Here is an 18,917-nt window from a genome sequence, read left to right as displayed (position 1 = left end):
GATGAGGAGATCTACTTACATCCGTCGATGTGCGCGCAAATGGCCGTGCGCGCCCACGCTATCTGCAGCACAACCACCAAGTCTGTGTGTGTTCTCGCGGGAGAGAACACAACGCTAGCCGTCCTGACACTGTCCGCAACTGATTGGACAGTGTCAGAGCGGAAACATCACGCTCCCTTGCCTTTAATTAGTTAGAAACGCCCCATTGACAGTTCAGGGGCTTATTTACATATCGGGCACCAAATATAACGGCACCGATATGTAAATAACGGAGGGAGTTAGAAAAATAATTTTACGTGAGACAGGGTTAGTGAAGTCTTTCCTATAACATGCTGCACTCAGCTGCACATGTTTGGGAAGGTGAAAGGTTCTCTTTAAAGAAGCTCTGTCACCACATTATAAGTTCCCTATATTGTACATGATGTGATCGGCGCTGTAATGTAGATTACAGCAGTGTTTTTTATTTAGAAAAACTATCATTTTTGACGGAGTTATGACCTATATTCGCTTTATGCTAATGAGTTTCTCAATGGACAACTGGGCATGTTTTACTATATGGCCAAGTGGGCGTTGTGGAGAGAAGTGTATGGCGCTGACCAATCAGCGTCATACACTTGTGTCCATTCATTTACACAGCACTAGCGATATAGCTATATTGCTATGTGCTGTGCTGTAGTCTCACACAGACGCTACAGAAGTGGTCAGGATTCTGAATACACATCCCGTCCTGACTGGAGGTAATGTATATTCGGAATTCTGTCACTTCTGTAGCGTCTCTGTGTGATTTACAGCAAGGCAAGCGTAATCTCGTTTGAAATGACAGGTCACATCGTAATCTCGCGAGATTACGCTTGCCTTGCTGTAAATCTCACAGAGACGCTACAGAAGTGACAGAATTCTGAATACACATCACGTACTGGCTGGAGGTAATGTATATTCATTGTCATGACACTGCAATAATGTTATAGTGTGTTTATGTGGCAGCACATAGCGATATAGCTATATCGCTAGTGCTGTATAAATGAATGGAGAGAAGTGTATGACGCTGATTGGTCAGCGTCATACACTTCTCTCCACAACGCCCACTTGGCCATATAGTAAAACAGGGCCCAGTTGTCCATTGAGAAACTCATTAGCATAAAGCGAATATAGGTCATAACTCCGTCAAAAATGATAGTTTTCCTAAATAAAAAAACACTGCTGTATTCTACATTACAGCGCTGATCACATAATGTACAATATAGGCCACTTATATTATGGTGAGAGAGTCTCTTTAAATCACATTGGGAGAGACCAGTATGCAAAACAAGGAAGGAGGGGCTCACCTCATATCCTAAGGGAAAGATGTTATCCAGGAGGAAAAAAAACCCTTTCTCTTTTGGTACCTTCCTTTTCAGGTTATTACAGGGAGGTTACACACAGCCAATAAGAGCTGCAGGGAAATTAACCCCTTGTAAACTTAAAAACATGCCTTCTAAAGTCAAGGGCTTCTTCCTTAGGCCTCATGCACACATCCTTCACCATTTTCACATCCGTTTAAAACGCATCCGTTGTGGCATCCGTGTGGTTTCCGTTGTCACTCCGCGTCTGTTCCGTTGTTCCGTTTTAAACGGATGCTGTGCTTTCGTTTGTCTTCCGTTTTAAAAGGTCTGTTAAAATCCATCTTGTGTGTTGAATGCCGTCCATGTGCCATCCGTTTTTTTGACAGACCCATAGACTTCAATGGGCCCCACGGTCACTGAACGACGGACAAAAGTAGGGCATGCACTACTTTTGACGGATCGGACGAACGTAACTGTCAAAACAACGGAAGTGTGTATGGCCCCATAGAAATTAATGTGTCAAGGTGCTATCAGTTAAAAAACCGGATAGCACCTCTGAGCATAAGGCCTTAGACAGTATGACGCCCTACAGGATGTCTGTGCAGTAGAAGAGCTCTTTTGCTAGGACACCACAAGGCATAAAGCAGGAATACATGGTATATCTACTGTCAGATTTCTACTGTCGCTCTGTCATCAGGGTACCATCTGTAAATAGCATCTCTTATAACAGTGGTTTTGCATTTTATCAGGACATTTTATGTTCCATAATGCTGTATATGGAAGCATTGAATATTGAGTATTTCTAAAAAGCTTGTACCAGCAAGATGGCAAATACCATGGTCAAACTAAAAAATGGCCACTGTCAGTATGAAATCTCAAATGTTTGTTATTTAAGAATATCTTTTACATTCTAGTAGACGCTTTATACAGAATTTAAACTTTGACATCAGAGAACCTTTATCTGTCGATCATTGTAAAAAAAAAAGCTGTGGTACAAAGTTGTAGCAAAACAAAATCTGAAAGTCCGGGGAGATTTGAATAGTTTTTATAAACACCGTGAGTGACGCCCAATAGTAAAAATGAAAAATCCTTCTCGTACATAATGCATGGAAATAGACACTTACTAGGAAACACCAAGGCAATAGGTATTACAGGACAGAATATTTGTTAAAGATGTGAGAATTTCTCAGAATATTCCCCCGTATAGCACAATACTCAATATAACGTCTATGGCCGCGGTCCGTCGTTCAGACTTACCCTCTGACGGCTCCGGCCATGGACGTCTGTGTTCTCGGCGGCATCTCCCTCCAGGGAGACGCCGGCACTCACTTCCGGGTTCTGAGAGTGTTTACTGTAGGGCGCGCGGCCTTAAAGGGTCAGTACGCGTCCTGTTGTTTATAATCAGTAATTAGCCCAGAATGCCGCTGGACTATAAAAAGGGCTCTGCCCACTTGTTCCTTGCCTGAGCATTGTTGTATACCTAAAGTTTGTCTTGCAAATGGTCTCCCAGTGTTTTCCAGTTCCCAGTGTTACCCGTTCCTGCTGCCTGTACCCTGTATCACGTGCTACCGTGCCTCTGTGCCATCTACAGTGAAAGTGAAGTCGTGTCTTCCGCTGCATCTACTGTGCCATCTACAGTGAAAGTCAAGTCGTGTCTTCCGCTGCATCTACTGTGCCATCTACAGTGAAAGTCAAGTCGTGTCTTCCGCTGCATCTACTGTGCCATCTACAGTGAAAGTCAAGTTGTGTCTCCGCCACTGTCTACATCGCCTCAGATACCCTTTCTGGACTATAGACATTGTTTTGTACCTAGTTTGCCAGCTGCTAGCCCACTACGCGGTACGGTCCATTGGGTCCACACCCCATGCCGTGACAGTACGCTCAGGCCATGCATCCCGCTAGTCAATTCAAGGGCATGTTACCCTCCCAAGCCATGCAGAGCGTACCTGCAGGATCTGCGAGCACGACAGGATCAACTTCTTGTGTTAGTAGACTCCATGGCACAGCAGCTAGGGGCGCTGGCTACTACCTTCTCTGCTCCTATTCAAGCTCCCCCGATCAACCCTCCTGCTACACCTCTTGGCAGCTCCGGTTCGGATCCTCGGTTCTCGCTGCCATTGCCACCTCGGTTCCATGGAGATGCAAGTTCGTGCAGGGTGTTTCTGAACCAATGCCATATCCACTTCACTCTGCACGCCCGAGCATTTCCTTCAGACGAAGCCAGGATCGCCTTCATTGTGTCTCTACTTGCCGGCAAGGCCCTGGCGTGGGTGAATCCAATCTGGGAACGACAGGGACCTGAGACTTCCAGGGGTTCGTGCGGTTGTTCCGTACCGTATTCGAAGAGCCTGGACGAGTCTCGTCGGCAGCCACTGCGATCATTAACCTTTGTCCTGGAACAATTAGGCCTTGGTAGCATCCTTCTGGCATGGCCTATCCCCCGAGATCAAGGACGAACTTGCTGCTCGAGATTTACCAGCTGCCTTGGACGACCTGATTCTACTTGCTACTCGAGTAGACATAAGGCTCAGAGAGAGATCTCAAGAGGTTCGACAGGAGAGATGGCTTCCTAGACTGGCGCCCAACTTCCAGCAACCCCTCTTGCCTTCTTCTTCTGCTCCGCCCGAGGTTCAGATGCAGGTGAATCGGCTTAAACTGACCGTTCAAGAGAAACAGTGCAGGCGCACCTCTGGACTCTGTTTATATTGCGGCCTCGCTGGCCATGTTGTGCGTCTGTGTCCTCAGAAGCCAAAAAAAACCCAACGCCTAGGATTGGTTGGAGAGACAACCCTGGGCGATACTGCATTTAATAGGGAACTCTCCTCCAAACTGTTCATTCCTGTGACGTCCGTCGCTGGCGAGAGACCCCATCCAGTCTCTGCCTACCTGGACTCTGGCTCTGCAGCCAATTTCATCTGCCAAGACCTTGTGGTTCTTCTTCAGTTGCCCACTGTTCAGCAGGAAAGGCCGTTGATCGATGCCTCGGTAGATGGACTGCCTTTGCCTGACCCAGTTTTGTCTGTGACCAAGCCGTTAATACTCCAAGTGGGAGTTCTTCACTCTGAACTCATCTTCCTGTTTGTCCTGCCCAAGGTCGTCAACCCCGTGCTGCTGGGTTTGCCTTGGCTCCGTCTACTCGCCCCAGTCCTGGATTGGAACTCTGGAGAGGTTCTCCAGTGGGGTCCCAAGTGTCTCGACCGCTGTCTGGTGCATGTCCATCCGCCTCAGTCTCCTCCGCATCAGTCACTGGCAGGGTTGCCTCCTTGTTACTCTCTGTTCTCAGATGTCTTCAACAAGAAGGAAGCAGAGACATTGATTCCACATCGAGCATATGATTGCTCTATCAACCTGGTTCCTGATTCGTCCCCTCCACGCGGTAGAGTATACCCTCTCTCCTTGACTGAGACCCAGTCTATGTTAGCCTACATTAAGGAGAATCTGGAGAGGGGCTTCATACGTAAATCCTCATCTCCGGCCGGAGCCGGGTTTTTCTTTGTCAAGAAAAAAGATGGATCCCTCCGACACTGCATTGACTACTGAGGCCTTAACCAGATCACGGTGAAGAACAGGTACCCATTGCCTTTGATTTTGGAACTGTTTGATCGCATACGGGGGCAAAAAAAAATTCTAAGCTAGACCTGCGGGGGGCTTACAATCTAATCTGGATTCGTCAGGGTGACGAGTGGAAAACTGCATTTAATACAAGTGATTTACACTACGAATATCTGGTCATGCCCTGCGGCCTGTGTAACGCAGTGTTTCAAGAATTCGTTAATGGCATTTTTCGTGATCTCCTCTATGTCTGTGTTGTGGTATATCTCGATGACATTTTGATTTTTCCCCAGATTTTGTGACTCATCAGAGTCATGTCCGCCAGATTTTGCTTCGATTAATGGAGAATCATCTTTATGCGAAGCTGGAGAAGTGCGTGTTTGAAAAGAAGTCTCTACCATTCCTGGGCTATATAATCTCTGATCAGGGTCTCTAAATGGACCCTGAGAAGGTATAGGCTGTCCTGGAATGGCCATGCCCACAAGGCTTAAGGGCCATACAACGCTTCCTGGGATTCACCAACTTCTACCAGCTGTTCATTCCCAACTTCTCTTCATTAACAGCTCCCATCTCCACCCTCACTAAAACGGGTGTGAATGCCAAGGTGTGGACTCCAGAAGCAGAAGTCGCATTTAAAACCTTAAGAAAGGCCTTCACGTTAGCCTCTATTCTTCATCACCCTGATATGTCCCTACAGTTTTCATTAGAGCTGGATGCTTCCTCTATTGGTGCAGGTGCAATTTTGTTCCAGAGAGATTCGAAAGGCAAGACTGTGGTATGTGGCTACTATTCTAAGCTGTTTTCTCCCGCAGAGCAAAACAACTCGATTGGGGATCGGGAGTTACTGGCCATCAAGCTGGCCCTGCAGGAGTGGAGACACCTACTGGAAAGCGCAGCTCATCCTATCCTGGTCTTCACGGACCACAAGAACCTGACCTATCTACAGGCGGCTCAACGGCTGAATCCTCATCAAGCCAGGTGGTCGTTGTTCTTTGCTCGGTTCTGGTTCGAACTCCACTACCGACCTGCCGACAAGAATGTGAGGGCCGATGCCTTGTCTAGGTCATTTGAACTAGAGGACACTGTGGAGTCCCCACAGAATATTATTGATCCTTCCTGCATCTTCTCTGTTAACCCTCTACAAGTTAAAGACATTCCTCTGGGAAGAACTTTTGTACGTCTGGCAGACAGAGGAAGAATCCTTCGCTGGGGTCACAGTTCCAAGCTGGCAGGTCACGTGTGTGCCCGTAAGACCTGAGACCTAATTGCCCGTCAGTTCTGGTGGCCCACGCTGCCCAAATACGTCATGGACTTTGTGTCCTCCTGTACGGTGTGCACAGCAAACAAAGTTGCCCACTCCAGACCAGCCGGTCTGCTCCAACCACTGCCTGTGCCCGATGCCCCCTGGCAGCATGTTGCTATGGACTTTGTCACAGATCTGACTCTCTCTGGGGGATGCAGTGTGATCTGGGTGGTGGTGGATCGATTTTCTAAAATGGCTCATTTTGTTCCCCTGACTGGCCTGCCTTCTGCTGCTCGACTGGCTGACCTCTTCGTTCCACACATCTTCCGTCTGCATGGCTTGCCTCTGCATATTGTCTCGGATCGAGGCGTCCAGTTCACCTCGAAGTTCTGGAGTGCACTCTGCGGCCTCCTCAGTGTAAAGTTGGAAATCTCCTTGGCTTATCATCCTCTGTCCAATGGTCAAGTCGAAAGGGTTAACCAGATTATGGAGAACTATCTGCGGCACTTTGTCTCCAGACGGCATGACGACTGGGTGCAGCTCTTCCCGTGGGCTGAGTTCTCCTATAATAACCATACCAGTGAGTCCACCACCTCCAGTCCGTTCTTCATCGTCTACGGCCAACATCCTCGTATACCTCTTCCTGTCTCTACTATGTCCCAGGTGCCTGCAGATGACTCTACCTTCAGGGACTTTCTGCAGATATGGCAACAGACACGATCTTCTATTCTGCTGGTGGTGGACCGCATGAAGAGAAAGGCAGACACTAGAAGATGAGAACCTCTCCAGTTTCTTCCAGGTACAAAGGTCTGGCTGTCTTCCAGGAATATCCAGCTGTGGTGTCATCTTGCAAGTTTGCTCCCAGGTTCCTCGGACCCTTCGAGATTCTGCTACAAATCAATCCTGTGTCTTACAAGCTTCGGCTGCCTCCTACCCGTCAAGATCCCTAACTCCTTCCATGTCTCCTTGCTGAAGCCTGTGGTCCTGAACCGCTACTCCAGGACTCCTAGTTCCGCAGCGACTCCTGGCAGCTCATCAGGGACTATCGAAGTGAGGGAGATCCCGGCCACCAAGAAAGTGGGAGGAAGGACGTTTTATTTAGTGGATTGGAGGGGATTTGGTCTAGAAGAGAGGTCTCGGGAGCCAGAGGAGAAAATCGATGCCCCTGTCCTCGTGAAGAGATTTCTCTCCCGCTCTGGCCCCAAGAAAAGGGGGCGTAAGAGGGGGATACTGTAACGTCTGTGTTCTAGGCGGCATCTCCCTCCACGGAGACGCCGGCACTCACTTCGGGGTTCTAAGACTGTGTCCCGGAGGGCACACGCGCCAACGGGTGCACAGCCTTAAAAGTCCAGTACGCGTCCAGTTGTTTATAATCAGTAATTAACCCAGAACGCTGCTGGACTATAAAAAGGGCTCTGCCCACTTGTTTCTTGACTGAGGTTTGTTGTATACCTAAAGTTTGTCTTGCAAATGGTCTCCCAGGGTTTTCCAGTTCCCAGTGTTACCCATTCCTGCTGCCTGTGCCCTGTATCCCGTGCTACCGTGCCTCTGTGCCATCTACAGTGAAAGTCAAGTCGTGTCTTCTACTGCATCTACTGTGCCATCTACAGTGAAAGTCAAGTCGTGTCTTCCGCTGCATCTACTGTGCCATCTACAGTGAAAGTCAAGTTGTGTCTCCGCCACTGTCTACATTGCCTCAGGTACCCTTTCTGGACTATAGACATTGTTTTGTACCTAGTTGACCAGCTGCTATCCCACTATGCAGTATGGCCCAGTGGGTCCACACTCCGCGCCGTGACACTCAAGAAGAGTGAAAAGATAACTGGTGCTCATTTCTGGTTGTTTATCCGGTATTTGTGAATGCATCTTTAACATTGTAAATGATGAGGGTGAACAACATCTTATTTAGGTGTTAAACTTCAAACTACACCTGCATTAAAGGATGTAATATTTTCTATAGACTGTGTGATAGATTTACTTAGAATGGCATTTTGTACGCCAGCCCTAATACAGATTTCACTGGAGTAAAATGCAGCAAATTTATTTAGAGACGCACGCATCTTAATAAATTTGGCACGTCTTTGGCTATCCATTCGCCCACAGTTGAACACACCCCAACAATTGATTATTAGCACCATTGTCGTAAAACATCGACTTCTACCTCCTTGTTTTTTTTATGCTCTCATTAAAGTGTTTTCCTAGGGTTTAGGTCTAAATGTGCGCCAAGTTTATAAATCATGTGAAACATGGTAGATTTGTTTGGTACCAAAATGTTGTAGATGCCAAATTATGTGGTTAGCAACAATTTAGGTTTTAGTGAACATGCTTCACAGGGTACTATTTGCATCAAGTCCAAAGAGCATGTGGCCGTTTTCTTCATTTGGTGCAGGTACTGTATAGTAAAGTTTGTGCCATTTTGGTGGACAAAAATGACACTTTTTATAAATGTGCCCTGGAATGTGTTTAGAAACTATTGTAAATGTCTCACAGTTACTTAAAGGAGTCAAAGAGGGTTCTTCCATTGATAAGCTTATCACAGAGTTTCTACTATTTTAGAACCCAGCAACAAGTATCCACTTCAACTGCAGCGCCAAGGAAACTGAAGCATTACACAGTTTCCATTTAAATTAATGCAAGTAATGCATGGATGTGCCATGTCCCCCAGAGTATCAGACACTGTTTGTAGCAGCTCTCTGCTACGTCTAATAGATGAGATTCCCAAATTCGGAAACTCTTTTCTATCAACTCAGAATTGCATAATCGGGCCTTTGATATTCAATAGGTATATTACTTACTAAGTTTAGAAGTGACTAGCCTTTTTTCCATCATCCTGCAGAATAGTAAAAATTCCAAGATCAATTCTCATAATAACACAATAGCAAAGACCATTGTTATGTACCTGTGCACACTCCACTGCTACTTCTCTTCGGTTTTGCTAAGGGGCTGTTCACATATGTCCGGCGTCCGCTTCAGTTTACCTCCGGTGTGTTAAAGAAAAGACGGAGGCAAACTGATGCTAGAATGGATCCCATAGTTTTCTATGGGATCTGTTCTGGTACGGAGGACATCAGTTGTGGCGCCGGACCTCCCTGGGAGCCGGATCTAAAAAAGCAGTGTTTTTGGTTCCGGCTCCCAGGGAGGTCCGGCGCCGTAACCTATCTATTTTGATGGTGGCCGGATGAACGGCAGGTGCTGCACCCGGCAGGAAGGTGGATGTGAGCTAAGAGCGGAATCCCCGGCCATAGCATTGAAGGGGATTCGGCTCCAGGCGGAGCCCCTGACGACTACCCTCCCACCCAGGGCTGGCCTTAGGAGTGTGCGACCTGTGGCACTGCACATGTCGCATCACCCCAGCAGGTGGAAGGGGACGCTGCGCTGGCTCCCTTCCCCTGCTTGTTTCAGAAGCGCCCAGGCCCGGCGACTCAACAGTCGCCTTTCCGCCCGGCCGCTTCTTCACTCAGTGGCGTCGCTGCCACTGTACCAGCCATATAGACATTGAAGGAATTTTCAATGGGAAGGTGAAACGTTGCCTGTATGTTGGGTGAATAAATTTTGGATTTTTCTATATTACTGGAGTGCTGCCTCTTCTTTTGGATTGTGGTTGAACTTTGGCAAGGTTTTTTGTCAAGATTCCTCTGAGGATAGCACCCATAACTTTATGCTACAGTGCAGCTCCTATATCTCGTTTGTTTCTATATATTTACCTATATGTATTTGTATATGACCTACTGTGTGTGTGTGTGTGTGTGTGTGTGTGTGTGTGTGTACATGCCACATGTGTGTGTGTGTTTGTGTGTCGGTATATATATATATATACATATATATATAAATATATATATATATATATATATATATATGTGTATGTATTTGCCTGTGTCCAAATATGTGCCTCCATGTATGTACAGTATATATGTTCTAGTATGTACGTGTCTATATATACTAGTCCTTCTCAATTAATTAGAATATCATCAAAAAGTTAATTTATTTCAGTAATTCAATTCAAAAAGTGAAACTCATATATTGAATAGATTCATTACACACAGAGTGATCTATTTCCAGCATTTTTTTCTTTTAATCCCTTCCCGCTATGGCAACTTTTTAACCTTCCTGACAGAGCCTCATTTTTCAAATCTGACATGTTTTACTTTATGTGGTAATAACTTTGGAATGCTTTTACCTATCCTAGTGATCCTGAGATAGTTTTCTCGTGACACATTGGACTTTATGTTACTGGCAAAATTTGCTCGATACATTCAGTATTTAATTGTGAAAAACACCAAAATTTAGCCAAAACTTGCAAAAATTCGCATTTTTCTAAATTTAAATGTATCTGCTGGTAAGACAGGCAGTTATACCACACAAAATTTTTGCTAATTAACATCCCCATATGTCTACTTTAGATTAGCATCATTTTTTGAACATCCTTTTATTTTTCTAGGACGTTACAAGGCTTAGAACTTTAGCAGCAATTTCTCACATTTTCAAGAAAATTTCAAAAGGCTATTTTTTCAGGGACCAGTTCAGTTGTGAAGTGGCTTTGAGGGCCTTATATATTAGAAACTCCCCAATAAGTCACCCCATTTAAAAAAAATTCACCACACAAAGTATTTAAAACAGCATTTAGAAAATTTGTTAACCCTTTAGACGTTTCAAAGGTATTAAAGCAAAGTAGAGGTGAAATTTACAAATTTCATTTTTTTTAATTTTATTTATAGGTTTATTGCAGAAATTATTGGAAGTAGGCCATGAAAATGAAAATCTACATTCTTTCAAAGAAAATGTAGGTTTAGCTATTTTTTTCTCATTTTCACAAGGACTAAAGGAAAACAAGCACAACAACATTTGTAAAGCAATTTCTCCCTAGTAAAACAATACCCCACATGTGGTCATAAACAGCTGTTTGGACACACAGCAGTGTTTAGAAGGGAAAGAGCGCCATTTGGCTTTTGGAGCTCAAATTTAGCAGGAATGGTTTGCAGAGGCCATGTCACATTTGCAAAGCCCCTGACGGGACAAAACAGAGAAAACGCCCAAAAAGCGACTCCGTTTAGGAAACCACACCCCTTGAGGAATACATCTAGGCGTGTAGTGAGCATTTTGAGCCCACAGGTGTTTCATAGATTTTATTAGAATTGGGCAGTGAAAATAAAAAAAAACCTTTTTCTTCAATAAGACGTAGCTTTAGCTCAAAATATTTAATTTTCTCAACAAATGAAGGAAAAAAAGAAACACAACATTTGTAAAGCAATTTCTCCCGAGTACAGCAATACCCGATATGTGGTGATAAACTGCTTTTTGGGCACACAGTAGGGCTCAGAAGGGAAGGAGTGCCATTTAACTTTTGGAGTACAGATTTTGCTGGATTGGTTTCTGGTCGCTATGTCGCATTTGCAAAGCCCCTGTGGGACCAAAACAGTGGAAACCCCGCAGAAATTACCCCATTTTGGAAACTACACCCCACAAGGTATTTACCTAGGGGTGTAGTGAGCATGTTAACCCCGCAGGTGTTTTGCAGAAATTAGTGTGCACTCGATGTTGCATAGTGAAAATGGGATTTTTTCCATAGATATGCCAATATGTGGTGCCCAGCTTGGGCCACCATAACAAGACAACTCTCTAATTATTATGCTTCTCGGTCTTAGAAACACCCTACATGTGCCCCTAAATTTTTGTCTGTCCATTCGACCAGGCTCAGGAGTGAAAGAGTGCAATGCGAAGTTGAGGACTAATTTGACGACTTACACAGTATTGGTTCACAATTGCTGGGTTCTGATGTGAAATAATAAAAGAAACCCCTGAGAAGTGACCCCATTTTGGAAACTGCACCCCTCAAGGCATTTGTTAAGGGGTTTAGTGAGCATTTTCACCCCACAGGTCTTTTCCATAAATGATTGCGCTGCGGATAGTGCAAAGTAAAAATGTATATTTTTCCATATATATGCCATTTTAGTGGCAAATATGTCGTGCCCAGCTTGTGCCAACTGACACACACGCCCCAAAAATTGTTAAAAGGGTTCTCCCGGGTATGGCGATGCCATATATGTGGAAGTAAACTGCAATTTGGGCACGCTGTAGGGTTCAGAAGGGAGGGAGCACCATTTGGCTTTTGGAGCGTGGATTTTGCTTGGTACTAGTTTTGCTTGGATTTTTACTGGTATTTCAGTTTATAATGTGGAGGTACATGTAAGGTGGGCAGAATACATCAGGGGCATAGTCAGGTGTTATAATAATGGAGTAAAACATAAATAAATCCATAGATGTGTGTTACGCTGTGAAGCAATCCTTTATGCACAGGCCAGTGTCGCACTGATAAATGGTTTCGTTTCTTATCCCCCTTTTGGTCCCCACTCTGCACCTTTGCAGTTTGGGGAATTTTGCTGGGAAGTGTTGTCCTGGTATAATGCAGGCACCCTCGCTTCCAGCAGATATGTTTGATTCCTCCCCTTCCTGGTTCCCTTATTTTAGGTCCTTGATAAATCACCTCTTGAAACAGAAGAAATGTTCCCCTCGGGCCTGCACAACTGCATATTTTTTTTTATTTCCTGACTCATTGGAGCCTTAACTAATTTTATTTTTTCATAGACGTAGTGGTATGAGGGCTGATTTTTTTGCAGGACGAGCTGTAGTTATTATTGAATTGCAGGAGAAGAGAGTGTCGCCCTCAGGCGACCAGCCTAATTTCCCAACTACCCAACAAAATAAATTAAAAGTATTTCTTTATTAGCTACTTATAGCAAGACGACCACACACACAAATTTAAAATTCTCACTACCAGAAGACCGGATGACAGTATTTTGCCTGTGGTGCAGGCATAAGGTAGCTACCGATAAGGTACGCATTAACAAGTGTAGTGAGTTAGATTGCTTGACAATAGTCAACTAAATAGATAGCAAAGTGAAAACCGGTCAGTGGTAGGAATTAAAAAGAATTTGAAAGCCCCCCCGACATGTTTCGCTACGGAGTAGCGTCCTCAGGGGTACACGGGGCTAATGGCGACGCAGCGAGACGGAAGCTCCTGATATGGGCCAGTAGCTGACGTTTAGTGGGGGTGTGTCAGCAGGACAGCCAATCCTGTCAAAGGAGACATGTCCGTAGCGTGGAGAGGGAGAAACAACAAATGGAAAGCTGTATGAGGTTGACCAATAGCGCGAGGGCTAGGGCGCAGGCGCGGAAGCACAAAATCGGACTTAGTCTGTGTGTGTCACGCCAAGTATAGCGGCGCCAACCGACGCATGCGCAGATCTCACTTACAATGACTCAGAAAAGGAATAGCAAGTTCCCATCAGTTAACGGCAGAGGCAGCGCAGGCGCAACCGACAGTGTATGTACTCAGAAAACAAATGGTAAGTGAAATATAGAAATGAGTGGAATTAAAGCACTGACATAAACGGATAATTTTTAATTTAATATATATATAGTAAACCAAGTCGGAGATAAATGAGGCATGCATGAAAGTGCACGTCTCGTTGGCGCATGCGCAAAACAACTTTTTCGTAAATCGAACGAAAGATGACACATATAATGAATGACAAAAAAATCCCCCCCATCATCACCACGCCACCAAGATGACAGGAATGCATCAACTTATAGAAAGTATAATGTAAAAGATCCACCTAGTGCGGCATGATAAAGGAGGTCCACATCAAGAGAGGTGAGTCCATTCATAAATAGAGGGGCAGTGAGTACCGTCCCCTATAGAAATAATTCTTTATATGTCGCCATAATTGTGTAGTACTCGTCATAAGGATAAATAGGATAAACATATATGTAAGACCCCAACATAAATTGTGTGGGGTCAGAGGAATAATCACCAAAATATTTCAATACCTTGGAAAGGATACGGCAGGGAAGGAAACTTCAAAGTATAAAGTAGAAGGAACAGTGTCAATAAAGTATCCACTATATTTAACTGATGACAGAATAGGTCCAAAGAGGCTCATAGGAAGGCACTAAAAGTGAAACCCTCGTTAAGACCCCTGGGAGACATGGTATTAAGGCGGTAAATCCTTTTATTTTTCTAGGACGTTACAAGGCTTAGAACTTTAGCAGCAATTTCTCACATTTTCAAGAAAATTTCAAAAGGCTATTTTTTCAGGGACCAGTTCAGTTGTGAAGTGGCTTTGAGGGCCTTATATATTAGAAACTCCCCAATAAGTCACCCCATTTAAAAAAAAATCACCACACAAAGTATTTAAAACAGCATTTAGAAAATTTGTTAACCCTTTAGACGTTTCAAAGGTATTAAAGCAAAGTAGAGGTGAAATTTACAAATTTCATTTTTTTTAATTTTATTTATAGGTTTATTGCAGAAATTATTGGAAGTAGGCCATGAAAATGAAAATCTACATTCTTTCAAAGAAAATGTAGGTTTAGCTATTTTTTTCTCATTTTCACAAGGACTAAAGGAAAACAAGCACAACAACATTTGTAAAGCAATTTCTCCCTAGTAAAACAATACCCCACATGTGGTCATAAACAGCTGTTTGGACACACAGCAGTGTTTAGAAGGGAAAGAGCGCCATTTGGCTTTTGGAGCTCAAATTTAGCAGGAATGGTTTGCAGAGGCCATGTCACATTTGCAAAGCCCCTGACGGGACAAAACAGAGAAAACGCCCAAAAAGCGACTCCGTTTAGGAAACCACACCCCTTGAGGAATACATCTAGGCGTGTAGTGAGCATTTTGAGCCCACAGGTGTTTCATAGATTTTATTAGAATTGGGCAGTGAAAATAAAAAAAAAACTTTTTCTTCAATAAGACGTAGCTTTAGCTCAAAATATTTAATTTTCTCAACAAATGAAGGAAAAAAAGAAACACAACATTTGTAAAGCAATTTCTCCCGAGTACAGCAATACCCGATATGTGGTGATAAACTGCTTTTTGGGCACACAGTAGGGCTCAGAAGGGAAGGAGTGCCATTTAACTTTTGGAGTACAGATTTTGCTGGATTGGTTTCTGGTCGCTATGTCGCATTTGCAAAGCCCCTGTGGGACCAAAACAGTGGAAACCCCGCAGAAATTACCCCATTTTGGAAACTACACCCCACAAGGTATTTACCTAGGGGTGTAGTGAGCATGTTAACCCCGCAGGTGTTTTGCAGAAATTAGTGTGCACTCGATGTTGCATAGTGAAAATGGGATTTTTTCCATAGATATGCCAATATGTGGTGCCCAGCTTGGGCCACCATAACAAGACAACTCTCTAATTATTATGCTTCTCGGTCTTAGAAACACCCTACATGTGCCCCTAAATTTTTGTCTGTCCATTCGACCAGGCTCAGGAGTGAAAGAGTGCAATGCGAAGTTGAGGACTAATTTGACGACTTACACAGTATTGGTTCACAATTGCTGGGTTCTGATGTGAAATAATAAAAGAAACCCCTGAGAAGTGACCCCATTTTGGAAACTGCACCCCTCAAGGCATTTGTTAAGGGGTTTAGTGAGCATTTTCACCCCACAGGTCTTTTCCATAAATGATTGCACTGCGGATAGTGCAAAGTAAAAATGTATATTTTTCCATATATATGCCATTTTAGTGGCAAATATGTCGTGCCCAGCTTGTGCCAACTGACACACACGCCCCAAAAATTGTTAAAAGGGTTCTCCCGGGTATGGCGATGCCATATATGTGGAAGTAAACTGCAATTTGGGCACGCTGTAGGGTTCAGAAGGGAGGGAGCACCATTTGGCTTTTGGAGCGTGGATTTTGCTTGGTACTAGTTTTGCTTGGATTTTTACTGGTATTTCAGTTTATAATGTGGAGGTACATGTAAGGTGGGCAGAATACATCAGGGGCATAGTCAGGTGTTATAATAATGGAGTAAAAAATAAATAAATCCATAGATGTGTGTTACGCTGTGAAGCAATCCTTTATGCACAGGCCAGTGTCGCACTGATAAATGGTTTCGTTTCTTATCCCCCTTTTGGTCCCCACTCTGCACCTTTGCAGTTTGGGGAATTTTGCTGGGAAGTGTTGTCCTGGTATAATGCAGGCACCCTCGCTTCCAGCAGATATGTTTGATTCCTCCCCTTCCTGGTTCCCTTATTTTAGGGCCTTGATAAATCACCTCTTGAAACAGAAGAAATGTTCCCCTCGGGCCTGCACAACTGCATATTTTTTTTTATTTCCTGACTCATTGGAGCCTTAACTAATTTTATTTTTTCATAGACGTAGTGGTATGAGGGCTGATTTTTTTGCAGGACGAGCTGTAGTTATTATTGGTACCATTTTGGGGTACAAGCAACTTTTTGATCACTTTTTATCCTATTTTTTGAGAGGCAAGGTGACCAAAAACAGCAATTCTGGCATAGTTATTTCTGGTTTTTTTATACAGCGTTCACCATGCATTATAAATTACATGTTAACTTTATTCTGTGGGTCAGTGCGATTCCGGCGATACCTAATTTATAGCACTTTTTTATGTTTTACAACTTTTTGCGCAATAAAATTACTTTTGTAAAAAGAATGTATTTTTTCTGTCGCCAAGTTGTAAGAGCCATAACTTTTACAATTTTTGTCAGATCTGTATGAGGGCTTGTTTTTTGCAAGACAAGCTATAGCTTTTATAGGTACCATTTTTGGATACATGCAACTTTTTGATCACTTTTTATTTACATTTTTGTAGGGCAAAGTGACCAAAAAACAGAAATTCTGGAATTGTTTTTTACGTTTTGTTTCTTTACGCCGTTCACCGCGTGGAATAAATAACATAATATTTTTATAGTTCAGGCTGTTATGGTCGCAGTGATACCAAATATGTATGGTTTATTTATTTATTTTTCAATAATAAAGGACTTGATAAGGGAAAAAGGGCGATTTTGTTTTATTTTATTACTTGAAACTTTTATGATATTTTTTTACAACTTTTTTTTCACACTTTTTTTTACACTTTTCTTTAGTCCCACTAGGGGACTTGAAGGTCCAACTGTCAGATTTTTTTTCTAATACATTGCACTACCTATGTAGTGCAATGTATTAGATCTGTCAGTCATTCATGAAGTGCTCTAAAATTTCCTGGTAGACGCCTGTGTTGACTTTGGACTTGCTATAACACAGTGGACCAACACTGTTGCTCAGTGGTCCAAAGTCCTGTTTTCAGATGAAAGTAAATTTTGCATTTAATTTGGAAATCAAGGTTCCAGGGTCTGGAGGAAGAGTGGAGAGGCATCAATCCAAGTTGCTCGCGGTCCAGTGTGAAGAAGTTTCCACAGTCAGTGATGGTTTGGGGAGCCATGTCATCTGCTGGTGTTGGTCCACTGTGTTATATCAAGTGCAGAGTCAACGCAGCCGTCTAGCAGGAAATTTTAGAGCACTTCATGTTTCCCTCTGCTGACAAGCTTTATGGAGATGCTGATTTCATTTTCCAGAAGGACTTGGCACCTGCCCACACTGAAAAAAGTACCAATACCTGGTTTAATAACCCTAGTATCACTGCGCTTGATTGGCCAGTAAACTCACCTGACCCAAACCCCATAGAGAATCTATAAGGCAGTGGCGTAACTACCGCCGTAGCAGCCGTAGCGGCTGCTACGGGGCCCGCAGCATGAGGTGGCCCGTGTCGCCCGCCGGCACGAGCCCCCACCATTGCCGGAGGCTCCGTTAGCAGCCGCTATGGCTGCTACAGCGCGACGCCACTGAACACTAACTATGGCAGAGCAGGGAGTTATCTCCCCGCTCTGCCATTAAACAAAAGACATGTATCCCCTATCCACAGGATAGGGGATATATGTGTGATCGCTGGCAGCGATAGGGAGAACGGGGGACTGAAAGTCCCCTGAAGTTCTCCATCACAAACCTCGGACTTCCGGGGTCTGTGTCGGCAGCTCCGTAGAAATGAATGGAGCGCCGGTCACGCTTGTGCGCATGCGTGACCAGCGCTCCTTTCATTTTTATTGAGCTGCGCAGACGCCGGAAGTCAGAGGTTAGTCATGGAGAACATTGGGGGACTTTCAGTCCCCCGTTCTCCCTATCGCTGCCAGCGATCACACATGTATCCCCTATTCTGTGGATAGGGGATACATGTCTTTTGCAGGACATACTGTAGGTCGCATTTTTTTGGGAGGGGGGACGCTGTATGGTGTTCCCTACAAGGGGGGGGCTGTATGGCGTTCCCTACAGGGGGGGGGCTGTATGGCGTTCCCTACAGGGGGGGCTGTATGGCGTTCCCTACAGGGGGGGGCTGTATGGCGTTATCTACAGAGGGGGCTGTATGGCGTTATCTACAGAGGGGGCTGTATGGCGTTCCCTACAGGGGGGGCTGTATGGCGTTCTCTACACGGGGGGCTGTATGGCGTTCTCTACAGGGGGGTCTGTATGGCGTTCTCTACAGGGGGGCTGTATGGCATTCTCTACAGGGGGGGCTGTATGTCATTAGCGCCATACAGCCCCCTCTGTAGATAACGCCATACAGCCCCCCCTGTAGAAAACACCATACAGCCCCCCTGTAGATAATGCCATACAGCCCCCTCTGTAGAGAACGCCATACAACCCCCCCTGTAGATAACGCCATACAGCCCCCCCTGTAGAGAACGCCATACAGCCCCCCCTGTAGGGAACGCCATACAGCCCCCCCTGTAGGGAACGCCATACAGCCCCCTCTGTAGGGAACGCCATACAGCCCCCCTGTAGATAACGCCATACAGCCCCCCTGTAGATAACGCTATACAGCCCCCTCTGTAGATAACGCCATACAGCCCCCCTGTAGATAACACCATACAGCCCCCTGTAGATAACGCTATACAGCCCCCTCTGTAGATAACTCCATACAGACCCCCCCTGTAGATAACGCCATACAGCCCCCCTG

At 44.7% G+C, this 18,917-nt stretch overlaps 1 protein-coding gene across 1 annotated transcript in view; it reads left to right on the top strand.

Annotated features, from left to right (window-relative positions):
- LOC142741632 (serine protease ami-like) overlaps positions 1–18,917 on the top strand; it is a 278,481-nt gene that overhangs the window by 244,426 nt on the left and 15,138 nt on the right. The gene's annotated exons all lie outside the window — the stretch shown is intronic.

The sequence above is a fragment of the Rhinoderma darwinii genome, chromosome 1, assembly GCF_050947455.1.
Source record: "Rhinoderma darwinii isolate aRhiDar2 chromosome 1, aRhiDar2.hap1, whole genome shotgun sequence".
Lineage (NCBI taxonomy): Eukaryota > Metazoa > Chordata > Amphibia > Anura > Rhinodermatidae > Rhinoderma > Rhinoderma darwinii.
Note: the sequence above shows the minus strand (reverse complement) of the source record. Positions and strands in the feature narration are given on the sequence as shown.